The 16,034-nt window shown below is 49.9% G+C and overlaps 2 protein-coding genes across 8 annotated transcripts in view; one reads left to right on the forward strand and one right to left on the reverse strand.

The window, feature by feature from the left end:
• LOC146822391 (uncharacterized) overlaps positions 1–16,034 on the reverse strand; it is a 420,322-nt gene that overhangs the window by 149,849 nt on the left and 254,439 nt on the right. The window lies entirely within an intron of this gene.
• Positions 9,637–16,034, forward strand: part of LOC146822392 (uncharacterized) — a 93,415-nt gene continuing 87,017 nt past the window's right edge. For 2 of the 3 annotated variants that reach the window (XR_014963283.1, XM_085613483.1), the window contains exon 1: positions 9,637–9,730. The gene's annotated coding sequence lies outside the window, so the exon portion shown is untranslated. The remainder of the gene's footprint in view (positions 9,731–16,034) is intronic. The other variant, XM_085613486.1, reaches the window with a different exon arrangement.

Genomic DNA, 16,034 nt, shown 5'->3' on the forward strand with positions numbered 1-16,034 from the left:
TTTGGTGGGGGTGCAGGTTCTGCACCTCCAGGGACTCCGGATCTGGAATCAGCGGGCTGCTTTCGGGAGACAGGCGCGGCCCAGGGCCTCCGGCACGGATGGTGCGGGAGGTCACTTCGGGGGGCGGTGCGGTCTGAATCTTGCTGGGAGGCGAAGCGGGGCGGCCGGATACGTTACGACGTACGGGCGGCCGTCCGGGGCTTTGAACTCGCAGTCTGAGCAGAAATCCGGCGGGAGGGCGAGAGGGCACCGAGCACACTCCAGTAGCAGGTGGGTGACAGGGAAGCAGGGCGGCCAGACTCGAGGGGTCAAGAGCGACTCAGGCAGAGCGGGGCTCTCGGCGAGTGGAGGCGGCCAGGCTTCTGGGTGCCACGGCCCTTGGAGGGAGCGAAGGGTGCGCAGAGCACTCCGGCGGGAGAAAGCACACAGCTCGATCTTCAGACGAGCGGAGACACGGCGAACCCACTGGTCCTGGGGTTCAATTCAGGGGGCAAGCTCAATCAAGCCCTTGGAGATTGTTGAAACAAAGTGCAAGGTCTCTTTTAATCCTTTCCTCTCCTTTCTCAGCAAGGCACCCACTGCAGGCCAATCCCCCAGGTTAGGGAAAGTTACTCCTCCTTCAGCTTCTTCCAGGTCCTTCTAGTCGGGCAGAGTTTCTTCGTGGTTCAATCAGGATCTGATTTCTTAGGAGCAGGGCTCCGACATTTATACCAAGTTTCTTTTGTCTTTACAGGCCAGGGGGGCCTTTACATAATCCCAGCCCAGTTCCATTTAGTCAGGGGCACTTTGTTGTTGGGATTCTTGCTTCTTCTTTCAGCAGGCAGGGCAGAGACATCAGACGCTCCCCAGGGGGTGGAGCCAGCATTGTGGGGGTCGAGCACTGTCCTATTCAGAGTCAAGGTGCACTCCTCCCACCCATCCTTGTGTAATCTTTCTATTCACCACCTGGCAGCCCCAGCCTGTCTCCTGGAACTTCCCAGCCCTGTCACTCAAGCTACACACAAAGAAGATAGCCCTCCCCTCCAGAGGCGGGCTGAGATGGTTAGGCACGCAAAGGCTAACTTTCTAAAAGTCGCATTTGCAAACCCAGGACATTAAAATAACCTTTACTAAAAGATGTACTTTATTATCCCGAGTTTAGGCATACTAAACATGACTTTTCTACCATGCTTCCTGAGCCTGCTAGTATTATAGAGTGTTATAATCTAGCAGCCCATTCTGGCCCATGGAGAGCAGGTAGCCTTCAATAGTGAAAGACGAAAATGGCTGTAATTCACTATTAAGACATGTCACGCACATCAGTGCATGTCTTACCTTATGCCTACAATGCACCCTGCCCGTGGGCCTACCAGAGGGGTGACTAAGATGTAGTTAAGGGAAGGTTTTAGGGACTGGCAAGTGGGGACACTTGCGCAGTCAACGCGACAGTACCAGACTGCACGCAGGTTCTGCAATGGCAGACCTTAGACCCATTTTACCAGGCTGCTTCTGTGGGTGGCACAACCAGTGCTGCAAGCCCACTAGCAGCATTTGGATATACAAGCCCTGGGCACCCCTTGTGCACTCTACTAGGGACTGATAGTAAACCAAATATGCCAAACATGGAAGTCAATTCACATAATACATTTTACCATAGGGAGAGCATATGCACCTTAGCACTGATCAGCAGTGGTAAGGTGCCCAGAGTCATAAAACAGCCAACAACAGGTCAGAGAAAATACAGGAGGAAGGCAAAAAGTTTAGGGATGACCCTGCAAAAAGGGCCAAGTCCAACAAAACCTAAGTAAGATTGTCCCTCCCTATCAGAGTGGGGATGACATCCACAAATGGATAACTGCCTTGGAGAGGGCCTGTAAAGTACAGAAGGTCCCTCAAGATCAGTGGGCACCAATCTTATGGCTCTCCTTTGCAGACAAAGGTAGAGACAAGCTCCTCACTGTAAGAGAAGAGGATGCTGATGATTACCAGGTCTTGAAAAGTGCACTGATAGATGGGTTTGGCCTAACCACTGAGCAACACAGGTTAAAGTTCAGAGATACCCAAAAAGCACAAAATCAAGACTGGGTTAACTTTGTTGACTGTTCTGCTAAGGCTCTGGAAGGTTGGTTATTGGGCAGTAAGGTGTGTGACTTCAAAGGATTGTACAATCTGAAAATGAGGGAGCATATTCTTAATAACTGTCAAAATCAGCTGTTGCACCAGTTCCTGGTAGACTCTGATCCAACCTCTCCCCAAGAATTGAGAAAGAAGGCTGACAAATTGGTTAGAACCAGGGTGAGGCAGAAGGTACAGAACCAAGGTGGTGACCCAAAGAAGCAGAATTCTAAGAACTCTGACAAGGGTGGGGACAAGGGTAAATACCAGAAGTCCTCTCAAGGGCCCCAAAAATCTTCTTCCAACAGTCTAACAAGAGAAAAGGCCAAAAGAAACCTTGGTGCAAAATGTCCAGAATAAGGGTGTAGTAGGGTTGACCCTGGGTTCTGAGATGGACTCTGGCCTAGTCAGAGTTCCAACTCAGGCTGTGCTTGTCAGTGATGGGGGCATGGATATGTCCCCCTTTTTGAGTCACAGTAACCTGGGCAAATACAGACAACAGCCTTTAATTAATGGAGTAGACGCTTGGGCATTCAGGGACAGAGGAGCAAGTGTCACAATGGTGACAAAAGATCTTGTGGATCCTGGGCAGATTATACTTGGTGAAATGTACCAAGTGACCAATGCTAGCAATGTCAGAACAGAACATTCTCTGGCAGTTGTTAACTTCTCCTGGGGAGGGGTAACTGGCCTTAAGAAGGCTGTGGTAAGTGCAGACCTACCAGTGCAGTGCTTGCTTGGCAATGATCTAGAGACTTCAGCTTGGGCTGAAGTGGAGCTCAGGACACATGCAGAAATGTTAGGGATCCCTGCACATGTCTTTGCTGTGACTAGGTCACAGGCCAAAATGTCTAAAGCTGGACGGTGTAGGAGAGTAGGATCTGCTTCACATGGGTACCCCCACTTTTTGCTGGTGTTTCACTGTTTTTCGTCCTTAGTCTGGCTGTGGCCCTGGTAATCAGAACCACTGTCTAGCGGCTTTCTCTCTAAAATGGTTTCCATGTACATTAGGTACATATCTAATTGGATTCTGGAGTGCCTTATAAGCCCCTAGTATATGGTATACTATGTACCTAGGGCATAGGTACCTCAGAGGCCTACCAGGGGAAGAAGCATGTATTATGCCACCCCTGGGAAGCACTCCAAAATGTCACCACAGGTCTGCTACTGCAGCCTGGGTAAGGTGGTGCCTGCACCCCTTACTGTGGTATAGGCTACCTATATCACCACCATTGCAAACACATATAAAACCTATAAGTCACTCCTATGGCAGGCCTTAACAATCCTGAAGGCAGAGTGCTTGGTTTTTATGTGAGAGGGTGCCACTGCATGAGCAGAGCCCCTCTGCAGCGTTCGGAGTACCTCCTCTTATGCTGTTTGTGGTGCAGCCTGACCATATGCTCTTAAGTGCATTATAACCTCATGGTAAATGCTAACTTTGGGATGGCTGCACGGAAACGTGTTGTGTTTGGTGTGAAACGCTTTGGAATACTACCCCCCGCCAGTTCTGGTGGCAGGGGTAGCATTCCACCCTTCTAGAGGGAGAGACATGTTCACACTGGTCTACCTGGTTAAGACTTTCTAAAGCCCTGGCATCACAAAATGGATGCCACTGCCACAGACTGCTGCTGACCGAAACTCCGGCAGGGGAGGCCTGGACAATAGGTTTCCTGTCCAGACAGGCAGATGTGTATTGGGTCTGGGTGGGAGCACTCTCTTGTGCTTTGAAGTCCTGCACTGGGGGCACACTTGGTTTCCCTGTGCATAGTCCAGTTCAAACCGGTTGCATTGGCTACCTGCCCCTGCTCTGGTGCAAAACTGGACAAAGGAAATGGGTGTAACCACCCCACTTTCCAAACCCTCCCATAGGTGGGTCCCTAGAGTATGTCCAACCCCCAAACTTAGTATAAGTATGGGAACCCAGTCCTTGCGACTTTAGATTACCCTGGACAAAACTCTGCAATATATATCCTGGACCTTCGACATTCTACTTCAACTAGAAGACTGAAGAAATGTCCCTTGGTGTCAAGGAGTGACTCCCCTGCTTGGCAGGCACCAAAGAAGCAACTGACCGGTCTGCATCGCTGAAGCTCCCGCCGGACACCGAAGTCTTTGCATCACCAGAGGTGGATTTCCAGACTTCCCCGAGGCTACCCAGAGTCCAGAGCAAAGCTGAGGCCCGTGGCTATCGTGGGTGAATTGGAACCATGACCCCTGGACCCCGTGATCTTTTGCAGCTCCATCATGTTCCTGGTCTCCCTCGGACATGTGTTTTGGGCTCCTAGTAGCCCCAGCCTTGAGCATCTCCTGCAGCTAAGATTGCTGGCCTCCACTCCACGAGTGACCCGTGGGCCAGTTACGGTGCAACCGCTCGAGGCTCCTTCGCGATCGCTTGCCCGTTGGCTAGTAGGTCCCCACAAAGGCAACTCCTCTTCTGATTGGGCTTTCCTGGTTGCTCCAGACGTGCCCCGACTTACCCTCACTGGGTGAATCCCCCAGACCTTTGCTAGTCTGAACCGACGCCCGTTCTCTGATTCCAAGTGACTTGCCGTTGCCATGGCTTGTTGGGTCTAATCTGGTCGCCGACACCGCAGCACTCGACAGACTTTGTGTGCAGCTGGAATCCAGCTCCTGGACCTCGTGGCTGAAGAGTCAAGACACCCGTCAACTCACCTGAAGCCCCCGGCATCTGTGGGCATTGGTCAATCCTGCCCTTGGTTACTGGTAAGTGACCCAGACTCTGTCCCCTCTGCATTCAGGTTCCTTTCATCCTAGATCCAGGCTTGGATCGCTTCGGACACTTCTCCTCTTCACGGCAGCAGCACTTCTTTGCCATCTCCCAATGAAATCGACGACGCGACCCAACACCAAAAGACACCTATGCACTCGGCTTCCCTGGGTGAGGTAACACGAGTACTCCGGTGCTCCCGTGGGTGCTAGCCCTAGAACTTCCTGACTCCAAAAGGGTTTGGTCCTGACTCAATTCTAAGTGTCCCTAATTTTTAAATTTCCAACTGTGACATTGCTCAAAGAAGGTAACGGGAACCCGCGGCTGTGTTCACACACTGCACACGGCCCCCGTGGGTCCCCTGTGTCACTACCTTGGGTGGTTCCTTGGGGTCCCAGCAATTCTACAGGCTCTAGGCCTTGTGTCTAGTTCAGTTGTGGTTCTTATACCACTTTATTGGTATTTGGTTTGGAACGCCCCTATGGCCCAAACGTGTATTTGTGCTAATATTGTTGATTAGTGACTTGTGACTGAAGTTCTTCGAACTCCAGCCTCATAAAGAGACTAGAGGGGTGTGTTTTATCTTAAATACATATATTTTAAATATATACCTGGTGTGGTTGTCCTTTCATTTGATCATTCAAGAGATTATAGACTGGTAAAACAATCTGCTTTACATTCCTTTAAGACTTAGCAAGAAGGCTGCTCTCCACAGCTACCACTAGGATAGCTTTCAATAAAGGTTGTCTTTAACCTATCACCATAAGGGGTTGTTTGGACTGATACAAGGTGCCCACGAGAACTAGTGGACAGCATATATCAGGCCAATCTCTCACAATGTGCACTCTGGTATTGTTGCCAGCATGGAACTGGTGGAGCAGGTAAAACAACATTTTGTATACCTTCTCTATTTTGCATGATATAATACTAATTACGTAACTTTCTAACTATTAACGTGTATTAATTGTTTGCCATGGTCTAATTAATCAACCTCACACCTTAATAAACACGAATTTCACGCAGGACTAATTGCAAATTGCATGGCAAATTATCCTAATGAATAACTGTGGTACGCATATTAACGGTAGATTGTGTTGATATAGAAAATTGCATGGTTTATATTGCTTTTGTGATGTTTTACGTGCCTGCTGGGATGAAATGGTAAGTATTATTGCTTTAAATGTTGCTATAAGCTAGGAAAATACTAATATATAAAGGGATTAGTATGGGTTTAAACATTAAAATCTTCATTTCAGTATATTAATTATTCTTTATGTTTGTTTAGCTTAAGTTGGTATTCGGGCCTAATAGGCCGCAACATCCAAAATGGAGTTTGGAAGTGGCCACCGTTGTGTGAGCGCGATGTCTACTGCGCAGACTCGGATGGCACTGAAGATCTCCAGGCGTTCTTTGACCGAGTCACAGTGTTCCTCGTCAAGGAGAGGAACGTGGAGGACTGCCAAAGCCCGACTAGTGTGGCTGACAGAGAAGACAAAGGACACCTGTCTCTAACAGCCGAAATATTGATACTTCGGACCCTTTCGCATGAGAACTGTCCCAACCATGGGATGACATCTTCAGTAGAGCATGAGAAACAAGGAACTTTGTGAATACTGTCTGAAATTGCAAATTTTGATGGCTTGGCCGATCAGAGCCATTTCCAATGTAGCAAATGTAGCATGTTACCCAAAATTCATTATAAAAGGGGGTTAGTAGAAGGGGTGGGTGGTTGCGTTCCAGGAGTGTAATCCGAATCCCGGTGACCGATTTGCTTGCACGAGTGCTGGGTCCCCGGAGATATTTGGGACTGCGTCGTGCTGAGCGAAATAACTTTTTCCCGGACTGATTGGGGTTGTAGCCTGCATTCGATTGGAGGGTTACATCGGAAGAGATTTGATTTTTGCAGGGCTAATAGGTTCTGGGAGAATGGTCGCCAAAATCAGAGATTAAGTCAATATAATTGTCATACTGATTTATGCCAATGTTATTAAGATTTTGATTGATTATAATGACGATCATGCCAATGAAGGTGAATTGATTAGATAAACCAAACATTTATTAATAGAGAACGAGTTTGTGATTCTTTAAAGGGTATTAATTAAAGATTCTGAGACTTTAAATGTGTTTTAGCTGGTTCTAAATCACCATCAACCAGTCCAACTAATTGGTCCATCGACCGAGTGCTGGAGTGCCTTGATGCTAAGGTTAGGATTCTAGAAGTGCAGATGTATAATATGTAAATACTGTAAATATTTCTTTCTATAGGTAATAAGGTACCCCCCACATGTCCAGCGCTTCTCTTCCTCCTGTGTCCAGATTCGAGTGAGACGTGTGAGTGTTGGTGTTATGGGCCCACCAATGGATGCGTGCGTGAATGAGTTAATGTGTCCAGATTCGAGTGAGACGTATGAGTGTTGGTGTTATGGGCCCACCAATGGATGCGTGCGTGAATGAGTTAGTGTGTGCAGATTCGAGTGAGACATATGAGTGTTGGTGTTATGGGCCCCACCATTGGATGCGTGCGTGAATGAGTTAATGTGTGCAGATTCGAGTGAGACGTATGAGTGTTGGTGTTATGGGCCCTCCAATGGATGCGTGTGTGAATGAGTTAATGTGTGCAGATTCGAGGGAGACGTATGAGTGTTGGTGTTATGGGCCCACCAATGGATGCGTGCGTGAATGAGTTAGTGTGTGCAGATTCGAGTGAGACGTATGAGTGTTGGTGTTATGGGCCCTCCAACGGATGCATGCGTGAATGAGTTAGTGTGTGCAGATTCGAGTGAGACGTATGAGTGTTGGTGTTATGGGCCCAACCAATGGATGCGTGCGTGAATGAGTTAGTGTGTGCAGATTCGAGTGAGACGTATGAGTGTTGGTGTTATGGGCCCTCCAATGGATGCGTGTGTGAATTAGTTAATGTGTGCAGATTCGAGGGAGACGTATGAGTGTTGGTGTTATGGGCCCTCCAATGGATGCATGCGTGAATGAGTTAGTGTGTGCAGATTTGAGTGAGACGTATAAGTGTTGGTGTTATGGGCCCCACCAATGGATGCGTGCGTGAATGAGTTAATGTGTCCAGATTCGAGTGAGACGTATGAGTGTTGGTGTTATGGGCCCACCAATGGATGCGTGCGTGAATGATTTAGTGTGTGCAGATTCGAGTGAGACATATGAGTGTTGGTGTTATGGGCCCCACCATTGGATGCGTGCGTGAATGAGTTAATGTGTGCAGATTCGAGTGAGACGTATGAGTGTTGGTGTTATGGGCCCTCCAATGGATGCGTGTGTGAATGAGTTAATGTGTGAAAGATTCGAGGGAGACGTATGAGTGTTGGTGTTATGGGCCCCACCAATGGATGCGTGCATGAATGAGTTAGTGTGTGCAGATTCGAGTGAGACGTATGAGTGTTGGTGTTATGGGCCCTCCAATGGATGCATGTGTGAATGAGTTAGTGTGTGCAGATTCGAGGGAGACGTATGAGTGTTGGTGTTATTGGCCCCACCAATGGATGCGTGCGTGAATGAGTTAGTGTGTCCAGATTCGAAGGAGACGTATGAGTGTTGGTGTTATGGGCCCCACCAATGGATGCGTGTGTGAATGAGTTAGTGTGTGCAGATTCGAGTGAGACGTATGAGTGTTGGTGTTATGGGCCCCACCAATGGATGCGTGCGTGAATGAGTTAGTGTGTGCAGATTCGAGTGAGACGTATGAGTGTTGGTGTTATGGGCCCCACCAATGGATGCGTGCGTGAATGAGTTAGTGTGTGCAGATTCGAGTGAGACGTATGAGTGTTGGTGTTATGGGCCCCACCAATGGATGCGTGCATGAATGAGTTAGTGTGTGCAGATTCGAGTGAGATGTATGAGTGTTGGTGTTATGGGCCCTACCAATGGATGCGTGCGTGAATGAGTTAGTGTGTGCAGATTCGAGTGAGACGTATGAGTGTTGGTGTTATGGGCCCCACCAATGGATGAGTGCGTGAATGAGTTAGTGTGATGAGGGGTCTGTGACGCAGGGAGGATATGTACATTTACCCTTTCCCGCTGGAGCAGAAGCTAAGACTTCCGACCAGTAACAAGTGGCCTGTCTGGGGTCCATGTGTCAGGTTGGTTTGCGTCCTTCCATTTCTGGAGTGTAGCAGCAGTTTTACGATCTTTTTAGAGTTTCTTGCTGCTCAGACGGGTCTAATTTCTAATATTTATATGTCTCAATCGTCTTCATTGCTCGGTTTTGCTCGCAAGAAAGTGTCACTCGTAGTCATTGAAATGTCACTCACAATTGCACTGAAATTATGAAAATGTCACACACAGCAAATCTGAACCCTTGGCAGCTATGCTTTACAGACTGTAATCACAGCGCCAATGCTTGTTTGTATCCTCTTCTCACATCCAGGAGTATTGGACTGTCCGTGGCAGAGCTGCAGCTGTGAGAGGGTAAAATATACGCATCGGGAGCGCTCTCTGGGGGCTGTTTTCAGCTTTTCTTGTCTCTGTTCCCCCCGAGCAGCCGCCGAACATATCTCTGTTTCTCCTTTCGAAATGACCCGGGGTCACTCACGCCTGTCAATGAGAGAGTGAGGGAGGCTGGGGGCGTGTTAGAAGATCGGCCTTAATGTATTCATTGTATCTTTAATGACATCTAAACGCTAATTCCTGAATTGTTTTTTAATAATGACAAACATTTTTGTAGGCTCCGCCCCTTATCCCTCAGTCCTGAAACCTGTTACCCGAAACGGGTTGGGGTGATTGGAAGGTGTGCTGAGGCTGCCCCCGTCTGACCCCTCCCCATGCCACACTCTGACGTCACTAGTAATGGCAGGGGTGGGGCGACCACACAAGCCCTGGATGCCAGCCAGGGAGTTACTTTCATCCCGAAGTGCTGCGTGCGCGCCGTGTGATCTGTTGCAGGTGAGTTGTCGGTGTGGGAGGACTGGAGCCGGGGAAAGCACAGAGTGAGAGGGGTTTTGTTTCCCCGTCTGTCTGCGATGTAATTGTGGCGTAAGGGCCTGAGTAGCTGACTCTGGAGCTGGGAGACCAGGTTGGAGTTTTGGCTCTGTTCCATCTCCTGTGATTCTGGGGAAATCTCTTACCCCCCCCCCCCCCCCCCCCCCTAATAAAAATGAATGTACCATTGTGTAATGTAACTGGTTATCGTGGCGGCTGGTATTAAGGGGCGGAGGGGGCGTTGCCTTACCTACGGAGAATACGAATGCGTTTCAAAGGGGGCGATATTGTCCCAGGGCGCGGTGAGCAGAGCGCCGTTCAGGGCAATCGGCAGGGCAGGGTTGAGAGTGCAGGGGGCAGTAACACTCGCCGCACTCCTTCCCATTTTTGTGCCCGGGAGTGCCTCTCCCTTTAGTGTGTTTGGCCGCAGCTCCTCTTTCCGGCAGGGGTGGGTTTGTTGCCGGAAGAAGGCGCCCGCAGCCCTGGTTTCAAAGGACACGACACCGGTGCAGGGGAGCCTTTTCCCTTATCTGAACCCCAGGACTCGGCAGACCTGCTGTTAAAGGTCGGACACTGAGTCCAGAGCCCCTCACTGCACACGAGAGCCCCTCACTGCACACGATCTGTTCAGGAGCCCCTCACTGCACACGAGAGCCCCTCACAGCACACGATCTACCCAGGAGCCCCTCACTGCACACGAGAGCCCCTCACTGCACACGATCTACCCAGGAGTCCCTCACTGCACTCGAGCCCCTCACTGCACATGAGAGCCCCTCACTGCACATGATCTATTCAGGAGCCCCTCACTGCACACGATCTACCCAGGAGCCCCTCAGTGCACACGAGAACCCCTCACTGCACACAATCTATTCAGGAGCCCCTCAGTGCACACGATCTACCCAGGAGCCCCTCAGTGCACACGATCTACCCAGGAGCCCCTCACTGTACTCGAGCCCCTCACTGCACACGAGAGCCCCTCACTGCACATGATCTATTCAGGAGCCCCTCACTGCACACGATCTACCCAAGAGCCCCCCACTGCACACGATCTACCCAGGAGCCCCTCACTGCACACGATCTACCCAGGAGCCCCTCACTGCACACAAGAGCCCTTCACTGCACACGATCTACCCAGGAGCCCCTCACTGCACACAAGAGCCCCTCACTGCACACGATCTACCCAGGAGCCCCTCACTGCACACGATCTACCCAGGAGCCCCTCACTGCACACGAGAGCCCCTCACTGCACATGATCTGTTCAGGAGCCCCTCACTGCACACGATCTGTTAAGGAGCCCCTCACTGCACACGAGAGCCCCTCACTGTACACGATCTATTCAGGAGCCCCTCACTGCACACGAGAGCCCCTCACTGTACACGATCTATTCAGGAGCCCCTCACTGCACACGAGAGCCCCTCACTGCACATGATCTATTCAGGAGCCCCTCACTGCACACGATCTGTTCAGGAGCCCCTCACTGCACACATGATCTGCTCCAGGGTCAGAGCCCCTCCCTGTGCTATGACGCACTCTCTCACTGCACGGAGTGCCCGCACTGCCTGCTTCTAAGCCGCACACTGTTCTCCTGCGGCTCTCACTGCACACATCATCATCGTTTAATCCCGAGAACCTCAATGCACACACAGTCTACTGCGGATCCTCTCACTGGACACATAATCCAGAGCCTCTCGCAGAACACGTGCACTGGCTGATCTGAATCCTTTCACTGCACACACAGTCTACCGAGTCCCGAGCCTCCTACTGTATCCACCTGCTGCTACTCCTTCCGCCAGGTTTCCCTGCATACATGTTTTACTCCCCCAAGTCCCTCACTGCACACAGCGTCTACTCCCGGTCCGCTCACTGCACATACCTACCATCTGGACTTGTAACTGCCAAAGCGCACCTCTGCCCCTCTCCCTGCCCATACAAACTGTGGCACCACCCTGCCAGTGCCACAGCCACCTCAGCATGAACTGGCATCTCTCCCTGCACACCCCGTCATAACTCCCTGCGCATGCGGTACCTCTCCCTTCAAACGCCAGCATCAGCCAGTGGCGTGTACAGGAAGGGAGAGGCACCGACCTGTACGGAGGGCTCAGCCCCACAGGGCCCGCACTGGTGATGGGGTCACTGGGGGTGCCCCTGTTGGCAAAGCTCTGGGACCGTTCCGGCAGCTCCTTAGACTGGTGGGGCCGTGCACTTCCTGCAGTCACATATCGGCTAGAACCAAGCTGCTTCCCGAAAAGCATTTGAGATTCAGGCAATAGTCAGGGGTGGATATGAATGCGATCTGTGATTGTGTCTAGATTAGAGTGTCCTGCGCAGGAAAGCATGACTTTTCTAGCTGTCCTGGGAAGGGTAGGAGACAATTCCTTTTTAGGTCTCGCCTGGCTATCGCGTAAGCGATCGCAGAGCAAGACTTATGTAGGGGCTTAAGAAAATGCTCCCAAAGGCTTCCCAGGCGGATCGGGTGGCGGTTACGCGCACAACCACACGCATTCCATTTGCCACCAGCTACTTCCTGCGCGTGCGCCGCCTCACGCATTCAGAGAGATTTAGTAAGGGGCACAAGACCTTAGGAATGCGGTTTATGGCCAGTGCATGTGAGGCATTCAAGCTGGAAGCTGGCATCTGGCATCAGACTTGAAAGCAGCAGACTGTTTCGCAAGCGCGCGCTCGGCCTCACTTCCTGCATCCCCTCTTACAACAATTAACTTTCGTTATAACTCACACCCCATATGCTCGTTCCCTCCCACCCTTCCTTTGATGTCCGCTTTTCTTGTTGTTTACAAACCACGCCACACACTGCCGCACGCCGCACACTGCCGCACGCCGCACACTGCCGCACGCCACACACTGCCGCACGCCACACACTGCCGCACGCCACACACTGCCGCACGCCACACACTGCCGCACGCCACACACTGCCGCACGCCACACACTGCTGCACGCCACACACTGCTGCACGCCACACACTGCTGCACGCTTCACACTGCTGCATTACTCACTGCTGCATGCTGCACGACACTGCTGTACGCCGCACACTGCTGCACGCTGCACACTGCTGCACGCCGCTGCATGCCACACAGTGCTGCATGCCTCGCACTGCTGCATGCCGCACACTGCTGCACACCGCACACTGCTGCACTCCACACACTGCTTTTATGCGAGTTTATGCTACTGACATTGTAAATGACAATGCCTTTATTTGTTTTAAAACCAAAACATAAATATAAGGCATTGTAATTTTACAATGCCAATAGCTCAAACTCTTATAAATGCGAGACCTATTGCATTGCAAATGCTTGTTTACTAAGGAACAGGTCTTCAGATTTCAGTCCCACTTGGATCAAAGCATCATCTCTGAAAGTGTCTAAGGTTTTCATTTGGAAGACTCAATCTGTGACACTGTGATACATAACGGCAAGATTGGGGTGGGTGGGGGCGGGGGAGGGTCACACTTAGGCCTATCCTGTAGAAGTCTTGCCAACATTACACAGGCAGTCCTAGAAGCATTATTAGGGAATGAAGTGCCCTTCGGAGCCTGTGGAAAACTCAATAATCCTGAATCCTTCCTGCACCAGAGACTTCTATCTAAACATCCTACAGAAATAGTCTGCGGCAGCTTGACAGGAACACCCTGTAGTTGCCATTTTGTGATTTCTGATATAAAGCGCACAGCATAAGAACAATTTCACTTGTTCTGCTGCATCTCCGGAGAGGTTTGTAACATTAACTCTTTCTGAGTTTCTTAGCTTCTTTAGGACTTTCTACATGTAGTGTATTCACTTGCTTTACATGTGATTACTTTCCAACTGCAAAAAAAAACAATCCTTCCTCAATGCCTCAGGCACAGACCATATCTCTGTGGTGCCATTTCAAGCACCGCTCTCTTGCAAGATGTAGCTGTAATATAGAATCCAGGGCTTAGGGTAGAGAAGGCCAGCACAACACAAAGGACAGACTTCTAGGCCCAGAGAGGCATTTACAGCCTGACAGCCACAAGTCATGCTGCTGTGAAGCAACAGAGGGCCTCCCCAACCTATCTACTCTAAGCAGGATTTATTTGGACACATTTACATTACTATGTTCGCTTTACTCTGTGCACTTTTAAAAAGCCCATTACAATGCACCGCATAAACACACTCTCCAGCCATACCTGCACCTTTATTTATTTACCTCTCCCGGTACAATTGAGGTAACCATTCCTCAAACCTGCCTTATCTTAGTGTGCAGTGCACCAGGCTCTTGTAGGACTGTGGCTTATCAGCTTCCAAATGAGGGCACTGAGCCTCTAACCCAGACTCACCACCACTTAGCCACATTGTGTGATCCTGGCAAGTGTTTTATTTTTCTGGTCCTCCATTTCCTAATGTTGCAAGATTAGTAGTGCTGACTTAACCCCTTCAGCGCGGCGCGGATTACCGCGCTGTGCTGAAGGGTTAGTGCGCGGGCGGGGCCGTGACGGAGTGGTTCCGTCATCCGCACAGTGCGACCGACGCGCATGACGGAACCACTCCGTCACGTGCATCGAAGGGGTTAAAGGTTAACTCATTTTAATAAGAGCTACCTAAAACAAAAGTAGGTTTCTAAACCGCACAGGAGCACTGTTATTAACCCTAACTTTAATAGTTTTTACAGGGGGTAGTAGGGACAAGAAAAGCTTTCAGAGACTTCCCTGTTATTGTTGTAAATTAGGTAAAATGTGGGATATTGAAATGGCTGCAGGCACGCCTGTTGTCAGTCACACCAGAGCTATAGACCGGGCCACTGGAATTATGTGGCAAGAGCGGACATAATTATGTGGCAAGGTTGAGTAAATTATGCAGCAAGAAAAAGCTAATTCACGTAACATAATGCAGCACGTTTTGTAATTGTATTCATTATTTCATCAGTTTTAAGCTTGGTAACACCCTGTGGGCATTGGTTGCAACTCATTAGTATAGGTTGAACATCCAAATACAGCAATAAGCAACAGAAAGGAGACCAGTCCAGCTTTGCAAAGAGGCTTCCACTGCGCAGCAAAACGCATCATCACATTTTTTGTAACTTTTTTAACCATTTGAGCTAGAAACAAATGTTGTTTTTGTTAAAATCTGGGTATTATGAAGCAGATGATGGATTATGTGGCAGATGCGGCAAATATATAATTATGTGAAAATCGCCGCTGTGAGAAGTTGGCCTGGTATGTGATGTTCACTAGTTAAAGTGACCACCTTGTACCATGCCAAGGATCCCTTATGGTGTGGTTGTAAGTCAACCTTTTCGGACCAGCTGCCCTAGTGGTAGCGTAGGCTAAGCAGTCTTTGAGGCTAAACTCGTGAAACGTGTTAAGCAAGCTGTTTTACCATATGTAACCCCCCTTTATACCAATGAAAGGACACCACACAGATATATATTCAAAATATATATGTATTTATTACTCAAAGTATCCCCTAGACTCTTTATGAGCACAAGTCTTTAAACAAGAAAGTATTACAATATACAGAAGTTGCACTTTATATGGATAGGCCCTGGTGGCCGATCAAACCATATACTAAAATAGTGGTATAAGTACCACAAACAGGAAAGGGAAAAGGCCTAGGGCCTCTAGAATCGCTGGGCCTACAAGGAGCTAGCTTTAGTTAGTGACCAGGAGGTCCACGGGTCGCGTGTGCAGTCAGTAAAGTTACACGCGGGCTCGCATAGGTTTACAATGGGTGCGTAAAAGTTCAAAAGTTACTACAAAGAAGGTCTTCGGGATGGACTACGAACTTAAGACTTAAAACACAGACATTAGAGATGTTTCTCTACACTTGGGCACCGGAGTGCCAGCTTTACTTCACCCACAGGAAGTGGGTGCATAGGTCTCGAAGTGCGTCGGGTTTCGTCTATGGATTCAATGGAGCCTGATGACAAAGATGCTGCAGGCGGTCGGTCCCGAAGAGATGCGGTGGATCCAAGGGTGGATCGGAGTTGTAGAAGACCTGAAAGCAGAGGGGACAGTGTTCACATTCACTAGCCAGTGACCGGCGTGGCACCAGGTAGGTACCAGGCGATGTCGGGTGCAAACAGGTGATGAGAGGTAGCTTGTCTCCGCAGCCACGTGGTCCCTGGAGGTCGACGACGCCCAGGAGTCGGTTCACGAGCTGTCCCACGCAGGCTCTCGCTGTCGGCGGTGTCGGCGACTCGATGGAAGCAAACAAGCCTTGGCAAAGGCAGGAGTCGTGGAAAGAGAGGAAAGGTGTTTACTCGGACCAGCAAGGTCAGAGGGGCTGCTCCTTTG

The sequence above is a fragment of the Triturus cristatus genome, chromosome 6 (assembly GCF_964204655.1).
Source record: "Triturus cristatus chromosome 6, aTriCri1.1, whole genome shotgun sequence".
Classification (NCBI taxonomy): domain Eukaryota; kingdom Metazoa; phylum Chordata; class Amphibia; order Caudata; family Salamandridae; genus Triturus; species Triturus cristatus.